This window comes from Ooceraea biroi, chromosome 12 (assembly GCF_003672135.1).
Source record: "Ooceraea biroi isolate clonal line C1 chromosome 12, Obir_v5.4, whole genome shotgun sequence".
NCBI classification, from domain to species: domain Eukaryota; kingdom Metazoa; phylum Arthropoda; class Insecta; order Hymenoptera; family Formicidae; genus Ooceraea; species Ooceraea biroi.
In genome coordinates, this window is record NC_039517.1 from 6,910,409 (window position 1) to 6,935,686 (window position 25,278).

The window sequence follows — 25,278 nt, forward strand, 5'->3', positions numbered from 1 at the left end:
ATTTGATGACCTGCTTGGCTGTCGAGGCAGAAGGGGGCTCACGGGAGGAAGTAACGATGAAAGGAAGAGGTGGAAGAGCAGAACGCGGGCAGACCGGCATGGCATTGCGTAAACAATGGCGTACGTGCAACACGCACGCACGTACGTCATGGGAAAAGGACTCGGAGGGTGCCCGGGCGAGTCTGCGGCGTAGAAGCGGGGAACAGGGGGTGCCATGGGGCTACGTTCGACGGGGAGGGCTGCTGCTGACACGCACACGGCGACACGAGTTCCCGATGCGAAACTCTCCCAGTCGTTTTAGCGAGAAAGGAAGCTACTCGCTCGCTCCTTTTTAATGTGGAAGCACGCGGGTACCCGCGTTATTGCGAAGCCGCGCCGCGACAAATTGCCGTGCGACAGCCGGAAGTAAATCCGGCAAAAGCACGAAAATCCCTAGTCTCTACTTTTCCGAAATTGCGTCCTCGGAAAAACTCCTCTCCCGGCACGTCACACGCACGGAGAGACGCTGCAGATTATAATCCTCCGAGGATGTTGCAAATAATCATGAAGTTTTTACTGCACGCTTTTGAGATTTTCACGTGGAATTTTCAGTATCTTCCACGCTGGTACCATTATGACAAAATGTGTTACAAATGAATCACTCCTTCTTTGTGAATATTTCCTGGCGTATTTTGCAGAGAAGAGATGCGGGATATGTTCATAAAGAAATTGCAGTTCCACGTTGCACGTGCTGAATGATTTATTGCTGATCGCAGGAGGCTCATCGAAGAATCTTTTCACGTTTGAAATGTCAATAAACGATTTTATAATCGTACGTCAAAGCGCTTATTATTCATCAGCCGTCACGGCCGCCGTTTCAACAATAGCTACAAAATTATCCAGCGCGACCTTCCACCGCCTAATTATCAATAATATTCGCCACGTTGCAATTTAGCGGTCCGCACCGTGTGGATATAACTGCGATCAATCAGTGGCACAACATAGAACCGCTGTTCTTGATGCCAGAAAATAATTAGCGCCGAAGTATCACGAGGCCGTTGCGTATCTTGTTAACGCGTCACGCGCGTGTCAATAATCAAGCCGCTCGAATCGCGGCGGTTCCACTTAAACCTCTCGACGCGAAAGTACATGCGCCCGTAATTTTCGCGCGACCATCCATAATCTCGAAGCACTGTCATTTGCATTAAACATACATTAATAAATCGCTGGGGAAATAATTTCGCGCACGACACTCGATGCTAAATCAGAGAAAACTGTCACGAGGGGGAATCGATCGAGCAAACAAGACACAAAGATTGAAAAGTAGTTTAAACAATAACTTGTTAATCGCATTCCGCAACAAGAAGCAGTAACCGGCAAACAACCTTGCACCAGATTTGCCCGATAAACGCGATCCGCGAGTATGATGCACCAAGGTCTAGACACGCAAAGGGCAACGACTCGCGCCCTCGCCATCAATGGACGATGACCGATGAATCTCGAGTCATCGTCGTGATTCGAAATTTGCCGGGCGGCGACGTTCCTCGATCGCGTAACAACGTTGATCATCGCAGCCGAGCCGTGCGCGCGCGCAACGCTGGCGCAACAATGCGCCATAAATTCACCGTCGCGTTATCTCACGAACTGCTGCGCGCGAAGGGCCCATCGACCACCGCCCTTGATCGATCGACGCCGATCGTTGCAAATCGAGGGACGGAGCAAGCAAGCAAGCCCGCCTGATGCTGCGCACCTGATAAGAGGAGATAGCTGACAGCACCCTGAAGCAGCTCGAACCTGCTGAACATGACTTATCACCCGCGTTACTGCCGTTGCCGTTGTTGCTTCTGTCTCATGTTACTTGCGCCCGCTACGCAAGTAAGGCACAATCGTCGGACTGGTATCAGATGCGACTTCCGTGCAACTCGTGCAGACCGTGCGAGTCGCACTCGATGAGGTATCTTGATTTGGCGACGTTCTCCAGATTCACGGCTGATTACATGGCAATGACGTATTCACGGAATGCCTTGAAGTTAACTTGACGTTAACTCGTCGGTGCTTCGCGATCCGATCAGGTTTATCCGGTTTCGAAGATCTTTGATCGAGATTTAATGAGACAGATCAGACGGAACTAGAGGAGGCACACTCTCGTTTAACCAGCTGGGGCGCGTGGGTGGCGTTCCGTTATCACGCATCGTGCACAATGCACTGAACCGGCTTTATCTCGGCGTGGCTGGCGAAAGGTAGCCGCGACGTTTGCCCTCGTTGCACAGACGGGCATTCAGCACGCGGTGGCGCAACTCGGACACAAAGCTGGCATTATCCGCGCGCAGGGAACGAATGCAGACCACGGCGTCGTCACACGCGCGGAACGGGCAAGATGCACTCGCGAAAAACGACCATTGCCGTCCACCAAGCTTTCCTCAAGGTTGCGAAACGTCAGATGCAGATGCGAACTGTGGAAGAAGACGCGGCACGCGCATTTCCCACAAGCGGATCGATATCCGAATGATCCACGTCATGCCGTCACGGAACGACGCTCCGCGATGAAGACAGGCGGCGGAGCGCGGGCACGCGAGAAATTCTTCAAGGTCGCAAAATTGCGAGTCCGCGGACCTTCGGTGGCGAACTTCGACGCGTGCCTCGTTGAAAGTTGCTTGCGTTTGTGCTGCCGACAGTCGCAATTAACTTCCAGCCGTCTTATCACGGGACGGGGCGTTAAAAGAAAAACGGTGGACGCGGAGGGAGCGTCGAGAGGAGACTCTTCAAGGCTGCCTCGCGCTCGGAGGGTAATTCGCCCTCGCAATCGCCGGAAGCGCGCAAACACGCGCCGAGACTCTCACACGTGAGCGACTGACCCAGACCCGGTCGGGAATGGCTCCTTGGGGTCACTTATGCACACCCCGCGCAACTTTTATGCGTACTCACGCAAGGTATACACACGTGAGCGAGTATGATAGCGACACGTGTGCCAGAGTCCGGTCATGTTCCACTTCGTCGGTGGCAGTCAACGTGACAATCGCGATTAATTGTTCCGGCAGGAAATAATTGGCATTCCCGCGATGTCCACGGTTGAACGCGAAGCACGCGTGGCCACGCGACGACAGTGATCTCGATCGAGAGTGCGGAATCGATGGTGCAGTCTCCTTCTGCTTCCTCGGAGCTGGAATGTAAAGCCTTTTCGCACACCGGGCGATTCGCTAGTATAACAGTTTCGCTGACGAGGATCAAGTCGCGCGATTAATTCGTGTCGAATAAACGAATAGACGGCCACGAGCGAGCGTGACTTCGCTCGACTCCGAGCTCCGGCTCGTTGAAGGTTCCGCTGCCGCGGAATCATCATCGATTTTACACGCGCGTCGGACGGAGCTGACGTAATACTTTAATCATGAATTTTTATACTTTTTTACGCAACGGCACGGCGCGATCGATTGCGACATCGGCGTGTCCCGAGTCGAAATTTTAGTTCTACATTGAACCTCGAATTCTTCATTTGAGGCGTTATTCAGCGTCTATTTAGCTACTACTTTAACACTAAAATATGTGCGAAATTTCCTTTTTTGCCGCTAGAGCGTCAAAGCAGGTTACGATCAAGATTATAGCCGAATGTTGCAGGGTCAAAATAGCATCTTAACATCTGTTTGTAGGAGTTTGAGTTTCAATGTAAGAGTTTTAGGTTCTATTTTCCTAAAAGTAGGTTCGTACGACTGCTAAAAGCATTAAAGTAGGCGCAAAATTTCGACTCGGGTAATAGATCGAAATATCCCGAGTCGAAATTTTAGTTCTACATTGAACCTCGAATTCTTCATTTGAGGCGTTATTCAGCGTCTATTTAGCTACTACTTTAACACTAAAATATGTGCGAAATTTCCTTTTTTGCCGCTAGAGCGTCAAAGCAGGTTACGATCAAGATTATAGCCGAATGTTGCAGGGTCAAAATAGCATCTTAACATCTGTTTGTAGGAGTTTGAGTTTCAATGTAAGAGTTTTAGGTTCTATTTTCCTAAAAGTAGGTTCGTACGACTGCTAAAAGCATTAAAGTAGGCGCAAAATTTTGACTCGGGTAATAGATCGAAATATCCCGAGTCGAAATTTTAGTTCTACATTGAACCTCGAATTCTTCATTTGAGGCGTTATTCAGCGTCTATTTAGCTACTACTTTAACACTAAAATATGTGCGAAATTTCCTTTTTTGCCGCTAGAGCAAAGCAGGTTACGATCAAGATTATAGCCGAATGTTGCAGGGTGAAAATAGCATCTTAACATCTGTTTGTAGGAGTTTGAGTTTCAATGTAAGAGTTTTAGGTTCTATTTTCCTAAAAGTAGGTTCGTACGACTGCTAAAAGCATTAAAGTGGGCGCAAAATTTTGACTCGGGTAATAGATCGAAATATCCCGAGTCGAAATTGTAGTTCTACATTGAACCTCGAATTTTTCATCCGAGGCGTTATTCAGCGTCTATTTAGCTACTACTTTAACACTAAAATATGTCCGAAATTTCCTTTTTTGCCGCTAGAGCGTCAAAGCAGGTTACGATCAAGATTATAGCCGAATGTTGCAGGGTCAAAATAGCATCTTAACATCTGTTTGTAGGAGTTTGAGTTTCAATGTAAGAGTTCTAGGTTCTATTTTCCTAAAAGTAGGTTCGTACGACTGCTAAAAGCATTAAAGTGGGCGCAAAATTTTGACTCGGGTAATAGATCGAAATATCCCGAGTCGAAATTTTAGTTCTACATTGAACCTCGAATTCTTCATTTGAGGCGTTATTCAGCGTCTATTTAGCTACTACTTTAACACTAAAATATGTCCGAAATTTCCTTTTTTGCCGCTAGAGCGTCAAAGCAGGTTACGATCAAGATTATAGCCGAATGTTGCAGGGTCAAAATAGCATCTTAACATCTGTTTGTAGGAGTTTGAGTTTCAATGTAAGAGTTCTAGGTTCTATTTTCCTAAAAGTAGATTCGTACGACTGCTAAAAGCATTAAAGTGGGCGCAAAATTTTGACTCGGGTAATAGATCGAAATATCCCGAGTCGAAATTGTAGTTCTACATTGAACCTCGAATTTTTCATCCGAGGCGTTATTCAGCGTCTATTTAGCTACTACTTTAACACTAAAATATGTCCGAAATTTCCTTTTTTGCCGCTAGAGAGTCAAAGCAGGTTACGATCAAGATTATAGCCGAATGTTGCAGGGTCAAAATAGCATCTTAACATCTGTTTGTAGGAGTTTGAGTTTCAATGTAAGAGTTCTAGGTTCTATTTTCCTAAAAGTAGATTCGTACGACTGCTAAAAGCATTAAAGTGGGCGCAAAATTTTGACTCGGGTAATAGATCGAAATATCCCGAGTCGAAATTGTAGTTCTACATTAAACCTCGAATTTTTCATCCGAGGCGTTATTCAGCGTCTATTTAGCTACTACTTTAACACTAAAATATGTCCGAAATTTCCTTTTTTGCCGCTAGAGAGTCAAAGCAGGTTACGATCAAGATTATAGCCGAATGTTGCAGGGTGAAAATAGCATCTTAACATCTGTTTGTAGGAGTTTGAGTTTCAATGTAAGAGTTCTAGGTTCTATTTTCCTAAAAGTAGGTTCGTACGACTGCTAAAAGCATTAAAGTAGGCGCAAAATTTCGACTCGGAAACTGCATGCGATTCTTAAACGAAATTAATTCGTCGCGAAAAAAGTCATACGTGTGAATGTGACGCATACGTGTCACGTGACACGTATGCGTCACATTCACACGTATGACTTTTTTCGCGACGAATTAATTTCGTTTAAGAATCGCATGCAGTTTCCTTCGCACTCCAATCTCTCGATCGAATTCCGCAAACCTCTCATTGACGGTGCAGCAGCAATCGCGGCTGCGTAATTAATCGCGAAAGTTTAATGACGCGACGATAAACGCACGTCGACGACGGCGGATGACAAATATCGCGCGCGGGTTACGCGCTTCCACCCCGCGTCAGAAGAACATCACGCGATACACTTCATCACGCGCCAATCGGGACACCGTCGTCAGTTGAACCCCGGTTTTGTAACTCAACACCGGTTGTCGCTTGAACCGATCGATACCGCGCGCAACTTCCACCGTGAGATCCTCCTCCTCCTCCGTCCCGCGGCCGCCGTTCCTTCCGTCCCTTCCGCATGGCCCCTCTCCTCTCCTTCTACCTTCCCTTCCCCTTACCGCGTCGTCAACACTTGACGGCGAATTGAATTTAAATGAGCGTCAGTCCCGACGACACGTACGCTGATTAATTCAAATATGCACATCCAATTATCGCTCGCGCGTCCTATTGTTGCGTCCCGCCGCAAATACATGATTCGGCTTTGTTTCCGAAAGCTCGGGCATCGCGCCGCGCGCGAAACGATCCGACACCGTGTAGAGCATGAAACTTACGAGTGAGATCCCGTCAATATGTCACAGGTGTGTGCGTTTAAGTGGTTCACGGCGGCGGTTCGACGACGCGACTTGTCGCTTATTACAATCGATAGAGGCAAACTGTACCCCTTGGTTAAAGGCAGCACCTCCTCCTTTTCGCACCGCTCGACTCGGATCGATCGACGCCTATATACAGCGCAACCTGGTGAATCCGCGCCAGCCGACCCGTCACCCCATACGCCGCGTACCTCCGTTGCAAATTTAATCGAAATGAATTTCAACAGCGATGAACGGAACTTCGATGCAACGTCCACTCAATCCCGGCCCCCGAACTGATCCATCCACACCGTCGTGAACTCATCGACTCCAACGTTCCCCAGCGATACGTTCAAGATTTAATGACTCAACACACAATGGACACAATGCACATCAAGCGTTGCTTCAGAGACGAACCGATTGTCGATCGTACACTTTTTGCACTCAATTTCCCGCAGTATCGCGAATTCTCGTTAACGTCTCACGTCTCTCAAGCATTCGCGGGTGCCATCAAAGAGAAACGTAGACGCGCTGGAACACGAGCGCGGCATGTACGGCCTTAGCGACGCGCGTCGGTTGACTGAGGCGCTCGAACGGGCCCCTTCTAGTCGGGCAGCATCGGGCCGCAGCACGATTTTCTGCTTACTACCGCCGCTGCTGTTGCCGCTTGCTGCCGGGTGGCGCACCGGTGGTGCGGCAAACGGGCCCCGGAACACGCGCCAACGAGAGGGGCCCTATGCGGCGAACGCGCGCGCAGCTTGGCGAGCAGACGGTCGCTTCACCTGCGTGCACCGATCGCTTTGTTATTCGCCCCCCACTCTCGACGCGGCGCGGCGCGACGCGGGGCTCGACGGGGCCCGATGGGGCCCGACACGGCTCCCGGAGCGAAGTCTGACGTAGCGCGAGCGCGTTCGTAAATACATCGTACATCGCGAGGCTGTCGTCGGGGTTGAGGAACCCTTCATCCAGCAACTCGGCCGCGCGGCTCGATCAAGAGATTTATGCGAGTTTTAGGTTGCCAGGGAAACCTTCCTCCCCGGGATTTATCGACGGTCCCGCGCGCCAACTGTAATCTTATGAGGGCAAGGGGGAGGCGTGAAGCATAAAAGTAATATGGGGATGACGAGTAAAAAAAACCCCACCCGAAACGCAATCCCACATGTGGCGACACGTGAGCCCGCCGCTGCTCGACGAGTCACTAAATCTTGGATTTTCATTCCCGAATAATCAGGATTCATGAAAGCGTTTGTGAAAGAAAAAGTGATTCGATTAACAAAAGCTTCAAAGACTCGTTAAATTGCATGCCATATCCGGTAACCGAACACGCCCCTCATTGCCTGGAAATAGAATTATTCACCCGCCGCTTCTAAACGCTAAAACTCCACGTGTAGTTCGTGACTCCGGTCTTCCCCCAACTCTCTCCGAGACAATCGCCGTGAAAGACCGCGAGAGACCTTAACGTATAACGATAAAACACTCTGCACGCGCCGGTCGACCAGGGCGATGGCGTTATATCGTACGGAACGAACCGACGCGGCGCAGCGAGGGAACACAATGAATAAGTGCCGACCGGCCGTGATGCATCGCGATGCAAAGCGGCGATAACGATAATTACGAGCACAAGCTGGCTCTCTCTCTCTCTCTCTTTCTCTTTCTCCTCTCAAAAAGCAGCTACTGTCAAGATGCAAATACTGCTGTAACGCGAGCGCGTTACAGCTACATACGCTTTGCGGGGAACGACCTGCCTCCACCTCCCTCCCCTTCTCCTCTGCCCCCTGATCGGTAGCATGATGCCGATCCGCACGCACTCGCCTCGTGCGTGCCGCACCGCGAGCGCACTGCGAGTGCGACACGCCCTGACGAAGAGCGTCTTGCACAAGTGGCACTCTAATGCACTGGCTGTAAAGGCCTTCTCCTGCCTTCCTCGTGTTTGCCGCCCCGCTCCGTGCACACACCTCGAGCATTCTCGAAGCGCTCGCTAATTTCCTCCACCTTGTTACGGTGCCTCCTCTCTATCAGGGCACTGAGCGCGATCCGCAGCACGAAGAGCCGGAGATAACGCGTTTGCGCGAACTAATGTGCTTCGCGATCAGATTTAATACACCGGAGACACACGTGAGCGCGGATCGACGTTCACGATCGAAGACGTTGTGCGTGCAACGTGGGAAGTGACGTTCGATGCGCGAACGATCGGTCGCCGGTCGTCGTTGCGAGCAACGCGAGCCTCTGCAGTCAGAGGTTGAACACGTTCGGATTAATTAATCATGTATCTCGGTTGTTAAATTTGCGGAGCCGAATAGACTTCTCGTTGAAATTGCGAATTTAATTAAGTGGGCGTAAAATATTACAGCTTTGAGCCCTCGTGCAAATGCATTTCAACGTCGATAAAATATGCTCCCTCTTTCTCTTTCCTTCTCTCTTTCTCTCTCTTCTTTCACTCTCATGATACGCACAATGTGCGAAATTTATGGCGCAATATTTAACCGTTACACAAATTATCTCTGGGTTATGAATGCGAGTTTAATACACAATTACATGACCAAATCTCTAAACAATTAACAGTTTTTTGCGCACGAGAACCGAGATTGCAACAACAACAACAACGATGTAAAACTGATCGGTCCCGCTTTGCTCTCTAGGCGCCTTCATCGCATCATTCAGGGCAGCGCGTCTTGAAAAACAAAATGAAAAGTTCGACTTGACGTTCGATGGCTGTTTAGCTGGTACGTGCGGTATCGATCGATGCCGTCCGTACGTGTGACCTGTGTTTATGTTAATGTGTGCGTGCGTGTCGGTCGTGAACAGACCGTCCGAGTATTATTAAGGCGTGTAGTTAGCCGGCACACGCCAGGACGGCGTATGGCGACTCCGCGTGCACCTGTTTGGCCGAAAGGATCTGGTTGGACCACCACCTTGCCTCCTCTCATCGTCGACTTCGTCTACGGTGCTCCTTCCTTCCCTCCTCTTGCCACCCTCCACCGCTCGTTCCTTCGCCCCTTCATCAACCATAATAATTCTCAGTATTTTCCTCCTCCCGCTCTGCCTCCCTCTCCCGCGCATGTCTCGATAGATAATCCACGAGGGAATCACGGGGCGCATTATGTCGATCAGCCTCGTTCCCGAAATTGGATTCCCGAGCAGACCGTCGATACGACCCGGCGGCAAGCGATTTGCCGGCGGGATTCGTGTTTCCACGACGACGATGACGAGGGATGAAGTATCCCAAGAACGAGATCAAGACTCTTCGAGGTGCTTTTGCCTTCCAATGATGCCGACCTGATTTCGCATCTTCATAAACAACGGCTCACTCTCATCGACAGGTTCTAGTCTCAAGTCTTTCTCTTATGGGGTTTCTACAGGATAGACTGCAGCGTGTCTAATTACGTCCGTTAGTAGTCGACTTTGTGATCGATTACGCTTCACTCCTTAGTTTGCAGCCGGCGATGCGATGCAGCAGCGTGTACATCGCTCGACGCGCGGCTCTGCGTTTATATCTGACGCGGTACGTCGAATTGTTTATGCCCAGCTATCGTGATGACGCAGATAGAGTCCGCCGATGGTGGTTATAAATCATTCTCGACGGATCTATGGCCCACCCCTCTGCCTTTTCCACGAGGGCCGCGCGATAATGCGAGCAGAGGCCTAACGCCGCAACTTGAAAGCACGTTTCCATCATGCCATCCGTTCGCCACCGACGAAATCATCGATTGAGATGTGTCGAATCGAGAATACATTTCCTGTACGCGTCACGAGAATGAATCTCGAACTAGTCGCTTAAAACGTCAATCCGAATGCGATAAAACATCGGAAACATCGTGTTGAATTACATAATTCCATGAATTTTCAAGTATCTACACAATGACCCATAAAACGCAAAGTATTTTCCTGCGAAGCCTTCACACCGATAGCAGAATGCAGATGATAAATAACAAGCATTGTCATGGTTCGAAGATCTCCGGTGTCAAAAGGATCATGCCAGCCCTCAACGCAATGTGCTTTATCGAACATCGAGTAACATCGCACGACGGATACGTCCGCGATGCCACTCGACGCGTTAAGAGGGAACGCCGTGTTGCAGCTAAACGTGGACGGTCACAAGATTAATTCATCGCAGCTGAGGAAACGCAAGCCGTGCCGAGGTGACCCAGATTCCATCGGCGGTACCACCACGAAATTCTGAGTCACTTTCCAGGGAACCGATCGCCTCCTCCGAGCGCAGGCTACGTGATATTGAGCAATCCTTTTCATTGTTGCTCGGCTCGGAATGATGATAGGGAATTACCTGGCCGGCAACGCCTAATTTGCATCCGCAGGAAAGGACGATGACGAGCCGGCGAAGGGAACGTAGGCGAAACCGAGCGTTACCGAAGCGCAGAGTTAGTCATTGACAAGTGCAGTACTCGCGAACGAACGCGCGATCATGTCATTTCTATATTAATCAGTGAGCGCAATCTAATCGCGGACGCGATTAGACGAGTCGTACGATCAACTCCAATTGATCTGATAAAAACTTAACTGGAGCAATTCAAAGGATGAACAGAGTCCGTTATTATTAAATTGATTGTTTTGTTAATTCATATACCTACCCGACGCCTGCTATCATTCCTTTGTGATTTGTGTAACAACGATCTATCATATTACTTCAAATAGAAGGCCGGACGTCGCTCCAGCTTCAAAGCGGAATAGATAATAAAAAAAGTTGGCGTGCTATCGTCTGACAAAGGCCAACTCAGATTTATTGGCAGATTATTCGAGTTTACCTGCAAAAAGCTCACGCTTTTTTGCGTTGTCAAGTGCAGCAGAAGCGAGGCCATGCATGACAGCTTCGTTGTATATATATATATATATATATATAAACAGCGCACGATGTGCAATAAGAACACGAACGCGCTAAACGCGCTTTTTTATTCTGCCCGATAAAATAGAGCTGTCGGACATCTCTGTTCGCCGCGAACGGGGAATCCCAATTATCTCGTTAACGTATCAATCCGCCGCTTGGGGTAACGCGTTCCGTTATATTAATTGACATCAAAGAGCACGATGGAGCCCCAAACACGTGTCTGCAAAGGCGGCCCAAAAAAGCGTTACGTCCGTCATGAGGAGTACGCGCATCCGACTGTTTTCGGCGAGAGGATGAATAAGAATGCGCAACGTCATACGGTCGGCGGGACCGAGCCTTTGTGTCGGAGGCATGTCGGAAGGTACAACGACGACGACGGGGGCTACCGCCCGCCACGCGGACGGGGATGGGGCAGGCTGTGCACGCGAGAGGGATGCAAAGGAAAAATGTGAACCGACATGTGCCACCGGCCGGTGCGGCCGCACGGCGACGACCCAGTTTGCCGTTCTCCTCTCTCCAGGATGCCCCGATGCGGAATCGACTTGCATAAACGCCACGCCACTACCGCGACCGGGCGGGCGACTCCTTCGAGCTTATCCGAACGTATCTGCAGCGGCTTTGCATCTCCATATCGCTTGGCTGGGTCATCTCGCCCGCAATTGCGAGTCTCCCCCCGCTGCCGACGTCGGCGAGGTCCTCGGAATTGATTTTTCGAGCGAGCGACCGAACAGCATCCGCGCCTATCTTCCCGTGAAATTGCGGAATAAACCAAGATGGTATTCCGTGGAGAAACAGAGATAGGATCTATGGAAATATTTAATCTGTTACGTCGACGAGTATCGTCGCGTGGTAATACCGAAAACCACACGTGTATCTCGCGAAAAGTAGGAAAGAGGAAACTTGTTCAATTCTTTTTAGAAAGCAGGAGCAAGGGTGCTGTCTCGATATGTCACGATAGTTATCTGTCGACATTCAGAAAAGAATACTTTTTCCTTAAACTTAGCATTTTTATGAGAAGCAATCTAGGAAACAATAAAGACGTAAATGAAGTTTGGAGTAAGAACCATTTACATGCGTTCGATAATTTCTATCACATTCACCACGTCGTGAGGGAACGTGCGCAATGTCGTCGTCGTCGTCGTTTCGGACTGGCGAATGACGATGCACAAAGTCGCCAAGCCCATGGTGCACGTCAACGTATCCACGATAGTTATTAACGGGCCGCAACGCGACGACGCGATATTCTCGGAAGTTCTCCTCTCGGTGGCACAACTTGCCCCCAACTCGGGAAACTTCCCCAAGAGGAGGCGACGACTGCCACCGGGTAACTACCTCGTTCTACCTCCCCGTCGTCTCGAGTTCCTGCACGGGCCGAGTTTCGACGGTTCCTGACCCGCTCGCGAACGGGGTTGCAAATTCAACGTCGCCGCACTTCGGCAACCACGAGCGACATCGTAAAAGAAACGGCGCGGAACACGGTACCGTTCCAGCGTGACGCGATTCAATTTCTCCACTCGGGGATCGTAACGTCGAAGAGAAGAATATCCGCACGAAGTCAGCTCTGATATCAGACCACTCGCTACTGTTTGCAGACTAGGAAAGATAGCGCGGATAATGCTGATTCACAGTACTGTTGTTGCGATGCAGCGCGAAATTTACGTGCGCAACGACTCCGCCATTATTCACATCGTATCCTTGGATATTTTATACGAAATAAAAAATCGACGCGCGTATAAAAAAAAACTATGAAACTTTAGGAGCCCGACGTTTACGCGCGCGGGAGAGAGCGAGATATTCTTTAACACGTGCTTCGCACAGTTCCGTGGCGTATAAATATTGCATGGTCGCTACTTGTGCTCTCCTTCTCGGGGGCTAAAAATTCGACCGAGAAATACCATCTCGAGCGGCCGCCGGCCGCGCTTTTCCGCGACTTCCAACAAAAATCCTGTCCGCGCGCGAAAGTGAATTATACGTTTCTACCCGAGTGAAAAGTTTCCTGCTGGAAAACATGGACTCGCTGCAGCTAGTAGCTAGCTACTCCACTTTGGTCTCTTTCTTCGTGCTCCCTTTCGCTGCTGTCGGAATAAATTAATAGGTGAGATGGCTCGAATTTACCGTGCCCTTTTTACGAAAAGCCGAGCAGCGATAGGGTGAAACATAAAGTGGAGCAAGCCGAAAAACGCTCGCGACACAATTTTAACGCATCGCGCCTGATATCTTACAAGCGCGAAACTTTGGCGATACAAGAATTTAAGAAACAACAATAATAATATGTCGATATCAAAAAGTCTTGTTTCTCGAAACTACGAGTACGCAGGGCCAAACTCGAGGTAAACTCGGGCCAAACGAAAATGCAATTTCGCCGAATCGCTAATCCAACCGCAGCGGGCGCGTGAATTAAAGTTGCATAAAGCGCGATATTAGACAGATAAATGGATAAATAATTCATTTCGCTGCGAGGGTAGGGAGCCCCTTAGGGTACGTAGGGAATGGGGAACTCGCGGCACTCCGGCATCTCCCCCTGACGTCACTTAAACCCTGCTGTTCGCCAGATTGCGGATACGGCTGTACGGCGGATTAGCGGATCGCTCTCGACCTGGCATTGAGCTAAACCCGCGATTAATCGATACCTGGCTGAAGGTCGTACGCCCCCGCGGCGTCTCCAGTTATATTCGGCGATTCTTTCGTTTCCACCCCCGTTTCACCCTCCGGTGCTCCAGGAGATAGCTGCTAACCCCGCAGGAGACCATCGCGTGTGCGTCCATCGCCATCGATCGGCGAACCATCCAAGGGCTGGATTGGTGGACGCTTCGATTGCACGCTGAATGCACGTTGGGGCAATTTGCCGGGATCGTGCATGGTTAATAAATATTGGAGAATTTCGGGGAATTCAATGCCGCGGCTGGATCGAACCGCCGTGTCTCCCATCATTTTCCTGCATCATTAATTTCTATGACGTTATCGATCGCTGCTTTAGATGCTCGCTTATTATACTTTATCGAATGCAACTTTGATGCACGCGCGGCCTTCAGCCAAAAATCCTCCACGTGGCTTCTCGTTACTGCCTCCCGTTTCCGTTGAAATAATTTTCTTAGAAACTGAGCAACATGATGGAGGATTTTGTCAGATGGACTCTACGAGACCAGAAATTACGAGGAGATGCACAATGAACGATGATTCAAATCTGTTGTCCCAGCATTACGGAATCATCACGCCGGATATTCCGTGACCATAGCCACGAAAGCGTAATTCCAAAGCTTCGTGGCATCGGGAAGAAAACTGATGACTTCACCGAAAGTTGATGTCAGTGCCGCAGAGGCGAGCACCTCCCTCGTGAATAATAAAAGCGTAGCGTTGCCGACTCGATCGCCTCGAGTCGGGGTTACCTATCCGTACCACTTTGAATCGTGTGCACGTACACATGTACACATTCACACACGCGTGGCCGCGCGTGTAGTCGCCGCTGGGCTTATGCAAACTGGGTCGCACGATGACGTTACAGACGTAAAGCTAAAGCTGACGATGAGGGGTCAGCCCGGGTTCGTCGGCCTTGAATTCGCAAAGGGAGCGAGAAAGAGAGACAAGAATGAAGAGAGAGAGAATGAGTGTTAAATGACGTTCGCGGGGTGCAGGCGCGGCAGGACGGACGAACGGACGGACAGGCAGACGGACGAGGGGTAGGGCTCCTCTTCCTTCGCGTTTTTTACGGGGCGACGACGTCGTGAATGCTTAAACGGCTCATTTACATCGGGCCCTTTCCGCTAATTTGCGCACCCCTTCATCGGGACGCGACCTGAAAGCCGCTAGCGGCGAGCGAGTGGCTTTCTAATAATTATACGTATTTCCAGTAATTATCGGGAGGAAGAGGAGGAGGATGGCGAGCGATTTTCGTAAGAGAGTCATTATCTCCGCGTACCGCTGATGTTGACTGAAGCTACGAACCGAAGGCGATCTTCTGTCCTCAACGCGACGATCAACGATCTCTTATAATTAATTAATTAGCGTTTATATAATCAGTTTTCCCCCTGCCTCCTCGACTGAACAGCCTCGCGTTACGTCGCGATTTCAAGTAAACGCGCGCGCTAGTTGCCAGTCGCGGCAAGTAATCCAACGTCAATGTCAGCAAGTGGTTATTTAACTGGTACGCTGCATATTAATTTATATTTGCATGGTATTATCTTTTTCTCATGTAATTGCGATACGGACTCCATAAGGAAACGTTTTCTCTCGCGACGCAGTAGATCAATCGAGTCGTTCACGTGTATCGCTCACATAGTGAGAGAGAAAATTATAGAGTCGTTTTAGGTACTTTAGCTGAATGCCAATCTTGTAACCCTCGTAGGGTACAATTATCATTTTTCATTTGTCTTTTAAGTAACTTAGTAAACTGTCTATAATTAAATCTGTCTATAATTTAAATAATTTGTAATATTTCGATGCGACACGTGTAATTAGAATCCGCTCCGCGTACCGAGTTCCAAGCCATTACCAAGTCGAATCATCTCTGCCCTTGTCTCCGAAGCATCGTTTCGCAAAGTTTCTACGTTAAAATAAGCAGATTGAAATAAACCTAGCAATTTTTCATCCTACCTCGCCAGTGTCCCTCGCGACAACGAGATATCCATGAAAGATTAAACGATCAAGTTTGATAGCGGTCTCTCAGAACGTCGCCGGCAATTCGCAAGCTCCAAGTCTCGACTCGCAACGATAAGCACACCGAGAGGACATTCTTTCTCTTGAGCTTGGCGCTCGGGGGAAAGAAATTAATCCGGCCGGAAGTGATCTCAGCGAGATTCTCGCAAAGTTTAGCCCGCAGTTCGGCAACGGCCACCACCAACCGTGTCGGCCAAGATCCGAGATGAATACTCTTGCGAGACACCCCGGACGGACGACGGAGAGAGAGGGAGAATGTTAAACGACCCTGAAGAGTTTTAATCGAGTCGTTCGAGCTTCCTTCCTACTGCTACTTCCCCCTCGTGCTTCTTTCGGACCCCTCCGGCCCCGCTCTCAGACGAGCAAGAGTTGAGCAGCGACGTCGTTTCGCCTCGCCGTTGACTTCCGCTCGATTTGCATCCGAGAGTCGCCCCGATATCGGCCTTATGAATAACCACACTGACGAGTCGGATCACCAGCGAGGGGCTGAATTCCCTCGCGACCCCTTCACGGAAGAATCCACCGTGAGAATGCCTTCTGCGACGCAGTATGGAATAAGGAACGAGCCACAAAGAACGCGACGAGCTCGATAATGCGGCCCGATCGACCAAAGTTGCTAATGCAACGCGCTTCGCGATTCGATCGTCCGACGGAACGGTTTAGTTTGCTATTATTTTACCGAGTAAGATAGCCATAGACTGTGAGTTAGACTGTGCTATCTGTCGATTGGCATGATACGTTGTTATCTCGAGATGAACCTTCTAAGAGTGCAACACGATATAATCCTCAGCATCGAAATTTTAATAATGTATTCGTATAGTCGTAGGAAACACTATGTAGAGTGAATTTAGCTTCGAGCTGACTAAATAAAGAGTTTTACGAACAAGCGAGAGAGGAACATTTTCATTTTTCGACCGCAAACCCCTTCCTCCTGCCCCGGTGCACGATCAACCTAATAACGCGGCAACGATCCTCCATCGAGCGTTCTCGACTCGCCAACCGCACATGCGAACCGCACGATATTCATTCACGAATCTTTCCTCTTTGCACGTACATCCATCCATCCGTCCACCCACACGTACGCACACAGGCGCCGCGAGCGCGCGGTCAGATACGGAAAGTATAATACACACTGACGTTACCAGAGGTTTACTCGGCGGAATATCCGAGGAACGGTGCGCGCGGGGTCCGAAGGAGAGAAGAGAGGAACAGAAGAGAGGGAGGTCGCTGGAGGAAGAGGAAGAGGAGGTGGAGGTAGGTCATCGACTTCCTCCATGTGACGCAACCAACACGCGCGCGCGCCCACACAAACGTACGTGTGGTACACACGCGGATACACCCGCGACCGAGCGGATCGCCCCGGTAACCTCTTCCTACCGGAAGTGGCCCTTCCCGTGCGCACCCGAGAGACGAGAGGCCCTTCGCAGGGAGAGCCGCGCGAGCGCGAGTTCTGCAAGTCGAATTCGGCGGATTGACTCACGCGGCGAATACTCGCGCAGCTGATATTATTATTAGCGACTTTCCGCGAACTTCCGGGATCTCGGCGTTGTCGCCGTTGGCCGTAGATCCAGTGTGACGATTGATTAAGAGGGTGGTGCCGAGAACGGGTTGGATTTAGGTACTTCAGCAGATTATTCCGTTGAAATATCATCCGGCAGGTTTATTACCAGAATTCTGCTCATTCGAGCGATATCTCCTCGAACGCGCGTCCCCGGGGAAGCGTCTCTCTCGGCGCAAAAAGCAGAAGAAATTCGTTACGCGAATCCACATTAATGAAACTTTGATAATCTTACGCGTAACGGGATTAACGGGCAACATTCTTGCGGGAATGTGAACGATCAACGCGCAAATATCCTCTTAAAGTACATCGTGTTGCAGATCCAAGTGATGCATCAATCAAATCAGCTGACATGAAAGTGCTATTCGCATCCCCTGATAATTCTGCCGAGGGCGACGAAAGCGTCATAAAGAAGTCGTGACGTTTTACTGTTAAACGCATTGAGCTTCGCGACGGGTGCGTAATAAAAAAAAGAGGTTTAAACGCAGCGCAAGAGGGATAGAGGCCGTCGCTAATAAAACGCAAACGAGTTAATCGCGAATTGGCTCTCGCACGATATTCATCACACGTGTGATTCGAGGAACGTAACGAGGGCGCGCAAGCAGGTATAGGAGGGGCAAGAGGGTGGTGAGATGGATACGTGAACAGCCGGGAGGAAAGGGCGGAATCGCAGGGGTGGATTTAATCACGTTAAGTAACTCCGACCTGGCCGCACAGGGGCGAGCGAAGGGTGGTTCGAAGATAAAGAGGGTGGGAGGGTGTGTTATCGACCCTCTTCCACTCTACCTCGTCGGCCTTTTAGCAGTGACCACACACACATACACACGCATGCACACGTGCCATCTCCTTCGCGCGTATTTCAGCCATTAAACGGTTCACCGCCGCCGTCTTTCTCGCAGCGCGCTCGTGTCAGTATATTCGACAGATTAATTGGCAGTCATACGTGCCGCCGACAGATAATCGAGAAAGTCGACTCGTCGACTCGGCTAAACGAGTCTCGCGATTGATTACGAAGTATCGCGTTACTTTTGACACGTTCGGACGGCATTGGCGGGCTTCAATAACTTCGGGTAATTAATTATCGATTAATCACAGTCGCGTGGATTGCTCCAGATATGGATTCCGAAATTATTGCACTTTTGCTAAGAAAATAGCTCTTCTCTCTGATTAATTGAGAACGCTTATCGGACGCTCGCGTGATAATACTGTTAAAATTAAAGTTTTGTTCGCGACAAAATGATTCCTCTGGTCTCATCTGGTTTTCATTCAACACAACAAAAAAGCCACAACCATCAACGAGATTCACCCAGTCTGACTCGCGGAAGATTAACAAATAATTGCGTGGCGAGCTCCTGCTCATCCTTCCCCGCCACGTTATTAATTAATCAAAGCACACGGCAGCCGAGTGCTAACGAAAAGATGAATGCACAAGATGCGCGTCGCTTCTTTATTTTCCGGTGGTCTCGTGCCATCCCCGACTCGGTCTTACCCGTCCTTGTCTAGTTATTTATCGTTGGAGTAGCAAGCCTGGAGTAACCTTCGCGTGGAAGAGCGTTCGAGGGGGGTGGGTTAGAGGAGAGAAGACACGCTGCTCGTGTCATGGGGGTGGCGAAAGGGCGGCTTAACAAGGAAAAGAAACCCGTTATGTCTCGGCAGGGAAGAGAGAAAGCGCGAAGGAGGATAGAGGAAGGAAGAAACGGAGGGCTGAGAAGGTGGTGAAGAAGGACGAGAAGAGGCGGCGAGAGAAGCAACCCAACCTTCCCGGCGCACGGTTGAACCCGGGGGCGTTATTAGGAAAATGGACCTCCTTTTCTCTCGCCATCCTCCTTCTGCCCGTTTGCGCTCGCTCACAATAAACTGAGCACGGCGTCTTGCCGTGCCGCTTGCTCTCCTCCGTTCTCCGTTTCGAGTCTCTCATCCTTTCGCCCTTTCTCACCCTCTGCCATCGAGTCGCCCGCCCCCTCATTCCCCTAGACCCTTCGGAGACGTTGAACTTTTTGACGTCGGGGCCAACCTGCTGCCACCGACAATTTACTTCCCGGTAACGGAGGCGAGAGAGCCGAGAGAGGGAGAAAGAGAATCCCCGGTATATATTCTTCCAACCCTTCGATTCGGATAATGGCGTGTACCGCTACGCGCGAACGTATTCGTCCGCGGAAGCGGCCGCTGTTTATTGCGCCAGCCAGCGAGCGAACGACGAGAAACAGCAAAGTAAGATCGGAATATTCATTCGCTCATATCCCGCTCGCGTCCTTCCACTTTCGCGATTTACAACTGGGATTATTAATGCCACTCCGCGGCTCGAAAAGCGGAGGAGGCGAAAGTGCCTCGGAGCAAGGTTGAACCGTGCCTCGCTCATGAGTCGACGGCTTCTAAACGACCGGAATTTTTTATACACCGCGAATTCCCACGCGAGAGGAAAAAGTTCTCGCTTTTCGATCAAGCAAGAATACAGCGAGTGAAATAAATAATTCATACTACTAATTTTGCAATTAAATCGCGCTCGCGAGATGTCCCTCTCTTAATCCAGACTCAAAAATGCGAGACCTTTTCTTGCTCGCGCTACTTATCCGCGGAATTACCGCGGACTGAATTAATCCGGAATGTAATCGGCCGACGATCAAGTCGGATGACACAACAATATGCTAAGCGAGGCTCAGGTAAATTACTCGCCAAGTGTTATATCGTTGCGAATGGACGATGAGCCAGCACTTCCGCTGGATAGCACACATATATTGACACAATATAATTGGGCAAGTAGGCCACGCGATCGGCGCAATGCGCGCACATCGAGCGTAGCTCGTAAAAACAGCCGATCGATATTCAATATTTGATTCGGTATGCCTGCCTGTATACAGCAGCCCCCTCGGGCTGCCTCAGTGCAACCCCTATATCCTCCTCCACGAGAGCTTGGCCACCTTGACGCGAAAGCGGAACGAAGCGGACGGGAAACGAATCCAGGATCGAGTAACGCTTCGCCAAGTTTCGATCATTATTCGAGTTTCCTTGTGCAACGTGAATAAAAAGATTCCGAAACTCGATGCGAATAACATTGGAAATAAAAAAAGAGGGATGTGCAGGGAAGAATATGGGTACATTGGCTCATTATGCAGGCAAACGTAGTCTTATTAATTTCGTATTGTTCAGCCGTTTCGGAGCCAATTTATTGGATCATCTTGCCGACGACATGCGCGGCACAATGCTCATCGATTCCTCAGCGTAATTAATATCGCTCGATGATACGGTAATTACCGTAACTCGAACGTTATGAACACCGATCAATGATAATACTGATAATGGCGGAAATTAATGGCCGGCGATACAAGCGACGATGAAAATCAGATGCGCGCCGAGATACGGCGCAATAAATTGTACGTAGATACGCGCGCTCGGCCGCGACAGAATCGATAGATCGCGAAATTATTCCGCGTGACAATGTGGCATTAATTAAAGCATTGCGTTTTAATCGCAAGGAAAAAAACAAAATAAAAACGCGCGACTCCCGCAAATCGTCTCGCGACAGACGACTTATGGCGACCCATCGCGCTGGGGACTCGCTTGAAAATCTGCGGCTCGAATTTTCATTTCGCTTTATTACGGCCGAGAACGGGCAAATAATTAAGCCGATTACTGACTCGTAGCGAGCGCGAGATTATTCGCCGACTGATTCCGCGTGCCGTTCGACCACGAGATAATCGTATCCGATTCTTTATCAAAGCATTGCCGCGAGACGAAAAAAGGGAAAAAATCCGCGAGCGAATGAGCCGATAATCATTCCGAAATAAAATCACCGTGGATTTCTGGTCAATTGAGGTAACCGCGACGCGGCGATCGTAAATGTATCAGCCCGCATTATTCTCTGGTAAAACGCGATCATTATAAAATCATCAGTTAACAAATGTTAATTTAATATTCATCCACGAGGATCATTAAAAAGCGATATCTATAAGTCCCGCAATAAATCCGCGGAAAATTAATTATTATCGCATGGGAATATCGGTTGCGGTTTTATTCAAATTAATAAAATCTATCATCAATAATTATCTGAAAACGTACTCGTCGAAGAATCAAGAGCGCTGTGTGCTCGAACGCATTATCGCAATTATCCTGATCAGCTTTCCGATGCGTGCTTGTTGAGAGACGCGCGTCAGAAATCGGTTCCTCGCGCATCGCCGGAAGCGGAAGCGCGTATACAAGCGCTGGCGACTTGTTGTGCAGCAAATAATATCGAGTGAGAGAGTGGTATGGATTTATCAATCACCCGCGCGACAGTTACAACGTGTATGTATTCATGAGCCGACGTAATCTCGTAGAATGGGACGCGTACGCACGCCGCCGCACGCGCGAGTATTCTGCGCGTGCGATACGTATGCATGTATGTCGGTGAGTGCGTGGTCGCACTCAACAGGTATCGATCTCCGGCGGAATGGCGTGAAGGTGCGCGAAATGGCTGTGCGATACTGCAATATTGAAAAATAAACGAGAACGCGTCGCAACGTGCGCGCGCGCGCGTGCGTTTCCGCCTGCAGCTCGATCATTGATTTAATGGGATACACTTTCGTCGAGACGATCTTTGCATGCGCCTCGTCTCGTATGCGGGTGTCTCGTATAATTTTCCTATCGCGCGCGTGCAATCTTGGAGATGCCTATTCGATCTCGGAGATTTAATCGAAAGCGTAGGCAACTGCGTAAAAGTGAAGAAATGCCTGGCGAACCTTCGAGTACTCTGCGCTCGTGCATCTTAAGGGCACGCAGCCGAGATTGATACATTGTTTCAAGCTCGATATATTGCGACAAGTTTACAGCGAATGATATGTCCGTCAAGAGACGAATTATGTTAACATTCTATTAATATTCTAGTAATTATTATCACAACGAGGGAATTCATCGCGATTGAGAGATGAAATTTGCAAGCTTGCAAGCCAGACGGCGACGGTTTGCGGAAACAAAGGAGCAACGCTCGCAAGCGTTGCAATTCCGAAAAAGCCACTTCCTCCACTTTGAGTATTTATATCCCCCCGAGCCCAGGCGAATCCGCGGTGGCCCCGGTAAAATGGTGGATATCGCCCTCGTATGAATATTTTATGAGCCCGCTGCCTTAACACCTCCGCTCGCTCGCGTTGGAGAAGGAAAAAGACCGGCGCATCTCTCGAGCCATTGGACGAGCCATTGTCGTAAAAGGGTCTGCGGGGGTCTGCACCCGATGCAGGTGAGCGTTTAACGATCCGCGATCCTCACATGACGGGTTACAGCACCCCCGTAAAGCACGTAGGCACCGACACGCACTTTACGACCCCCGCGAGCGATCAAACGGACACGCTCGCGAAACACTGCCGTTTCCCCTCGCACAACAGACCTCGAAGCCCCGTGAACGTTCTAAAAAAATGTTCTAAAAAGTGGAATACACGCTCGTCTCGTTGAAGACACTCGATCTCTCGCGGCGACACGGCGAAAGTCCGCTAACGGCGAGAAAGTACGCGGAGACGCGCTTATCTTCGATCGAGGGGGGAGGGGGGGGGGTTGGATATCGACGATGCACGATACCGGTAATTACCGTGGAATCGAGCGCGTAATTGCCGTGTGCGAAGTAATAGCGGCAATAGCTGGATGGGACGGGGTATCACATGATTCGTAATGTAAAAGGCGAATATCCGCAAGCTAGTATCCTCGAGCGCTAGTCGCGCGCTCTAACGTATGCGCATAATTTTCTCTTGTTCTTGCTCCTCTCTTGCACTCGTCGCGACCTCGATAATCATGCGTGCACATGCTTATTTATAACGCGCGCGCGGTACTCTCCCCGTCGACTTCCGGTCGGCGTATTTATATCCGCGGTTAGCAGCCAGGACGTTAATTAAATGGCGGAATTGTGATATTAAGCGGCCGCCGTCGCCGGTCGGCTCGCGGAGGCGGCGGCGGGAGCGCGGAGATTGTCGGTGCAACGACGGACATTGTTGTGGGATACCGCTTGTGCAAGATGAAGCTACAGTCGAGGAGAAAGAAGAGAAAGACACGCGTTGCTCAAGCGTTTCCATGGCTATCGTGCGCCTGCGCTAATAATTACGTGTCGACGATATTTCAAAGCGAATATCATAGGTTCTCGCGGATTGCTCAAGCTGTTCAAGACGCGTCGTCTCTTTCGCCAATTTGAGACGTGCCAAAAGGCTCGAAGGAATCAGAATGACGATAACAAGACGCGGCGTTGCACGGAGATTAAAGTAATGAATAAAAAATAAATTTAAAAAAGGTGGAACCCTCCGCCCCGCCGTACTAAAATATATTTTATGCGAGTGTGCGCTGGTCATGCCATTAGTAAGCGATGAGCGCAATAAAGCTCGATTGCCCGTGATCAATTTAATATCGACATAAATGACCGGAACGCTCGCGATAACTGATGAACCTTTTGCAATTCCTAGCGGCTGTGCGCGAGCATTATCGCGCGCGCGTTCGTCACTAGCGCAAGTGCGCGGGTGTGTGCGCGCTGATATGCTATTATTCACCATGAGATTATTACCGCGCCATCCGAACAACGTGAGCAAGCAAAACCGACGAATTGTCGGCGCGAGCGCGCGCGTTAAATATAACTTCCGCGCGAAGTGACGCGCCGTGCGCTCGCAATTCATTAGCGGCGACCGAACGACGCCGACCTCTGGCATGTACGCGGCGTGTATGCAGGATGAATGAAAATTTGATTCGTCTGGTTATAATATACCCCGTGCCGCGCGACAATACAGCCCCCGCATAAATAAACGACGCCGACGTCGTCGTCCTCGCGCAGCGCCGCGCCGCGCCGGATTGCATCGGCGCGGTTACGTAATCGCGTTACGAGCAAAACCCGGTTTTCCGTGGATTGATTGCCAAGGACATCTGATAAAGTGGAGCCGTTCGAAGCGCGCCGCGATGAATTTCTGACGTCCGAGGTCGCCGCTCGCGACTCGCTCATGGAAAGGCCTTCGAGCCCGCCCTTGGGCTCATTGTGTCTTCGGGTAACGGGGAAGGATCGAAAATGTTCTTCGAGGGAGGAAATAAACCGCAAATCGCGGACAGAGAGAGGCGATACACGGCACGGTTCGAAAACGGTCGCGAATGAAGAGCGACGTGTATCGCGTGTGAATATCCAGCGGCGAGTCGCATGCAACTCGCGCGACAACGCTCCGGCAGAGCCAAGAGAGCGCCGCTCGCATTGAAAGCGTAACAGATATACGATGTGCCACGGCACTTAAGGCTTAATAACAAACTGCAGGATGCAGTTTATCGGCACACTTACGTCAATACATTGTAGCAGATTGGCCGCCCGTAAAACCCGGCGCATCTCGCTCTCGCTCTCTCTCTCTTTCTCCACACGCGCAATTTTATGCCATTAGCCGGGCGCGACGTAATCATTGTATACCGCACTCGTGCTCGCGTCGTGCTTGATGAGAAATTTAAATAAAAGTATCAGCCTTAAATAGCGACGTTACAGCGTGACGGGCGAGAGGAGGGATTCATCCGGGAGGCGGCACGGCGGTGCTTTAATTTACAGAAATTGAACGATCCCTCCCCGTAGAGCGGACCGCTTATCAATGTAATGCCATTAAAACGGCTTTCCACGTGCAATATTAAATAGCCTTCACATGGTTAGATTGCGATCGCTATCCGGCGCCGGCCGGTTGCTGGCTAGGCCGCAAACGACACGCGAACGAAATGTCAAATTAAATTGTTGTACCCCCAACAAGACACACCTGTGAGTGCTCCTGCACTCGTGAGACTTTTTTTCACGATTTATTGTTTTAATGAAATAATAATTATAATTATAATAAATGCATCGTGTCCACACGTGCGCTCCGAATAAGCATCA

General features: G+C 49.9%; 1 protein-coding gene across 6 annotated transcripts in view; it reads right to left on the bottom strand.

Moving 5' to 3' along the window:
- Positions 1–25,278, bottom strand: part of LOC105284176 (AF4/FMR2 family member 4) — a 194,653-nt gene that overhangs the window by 24,416 nt on the left and 144,959 nt on the right. The gene's annotated exons all lie outside the window — the stretch shown is intronic.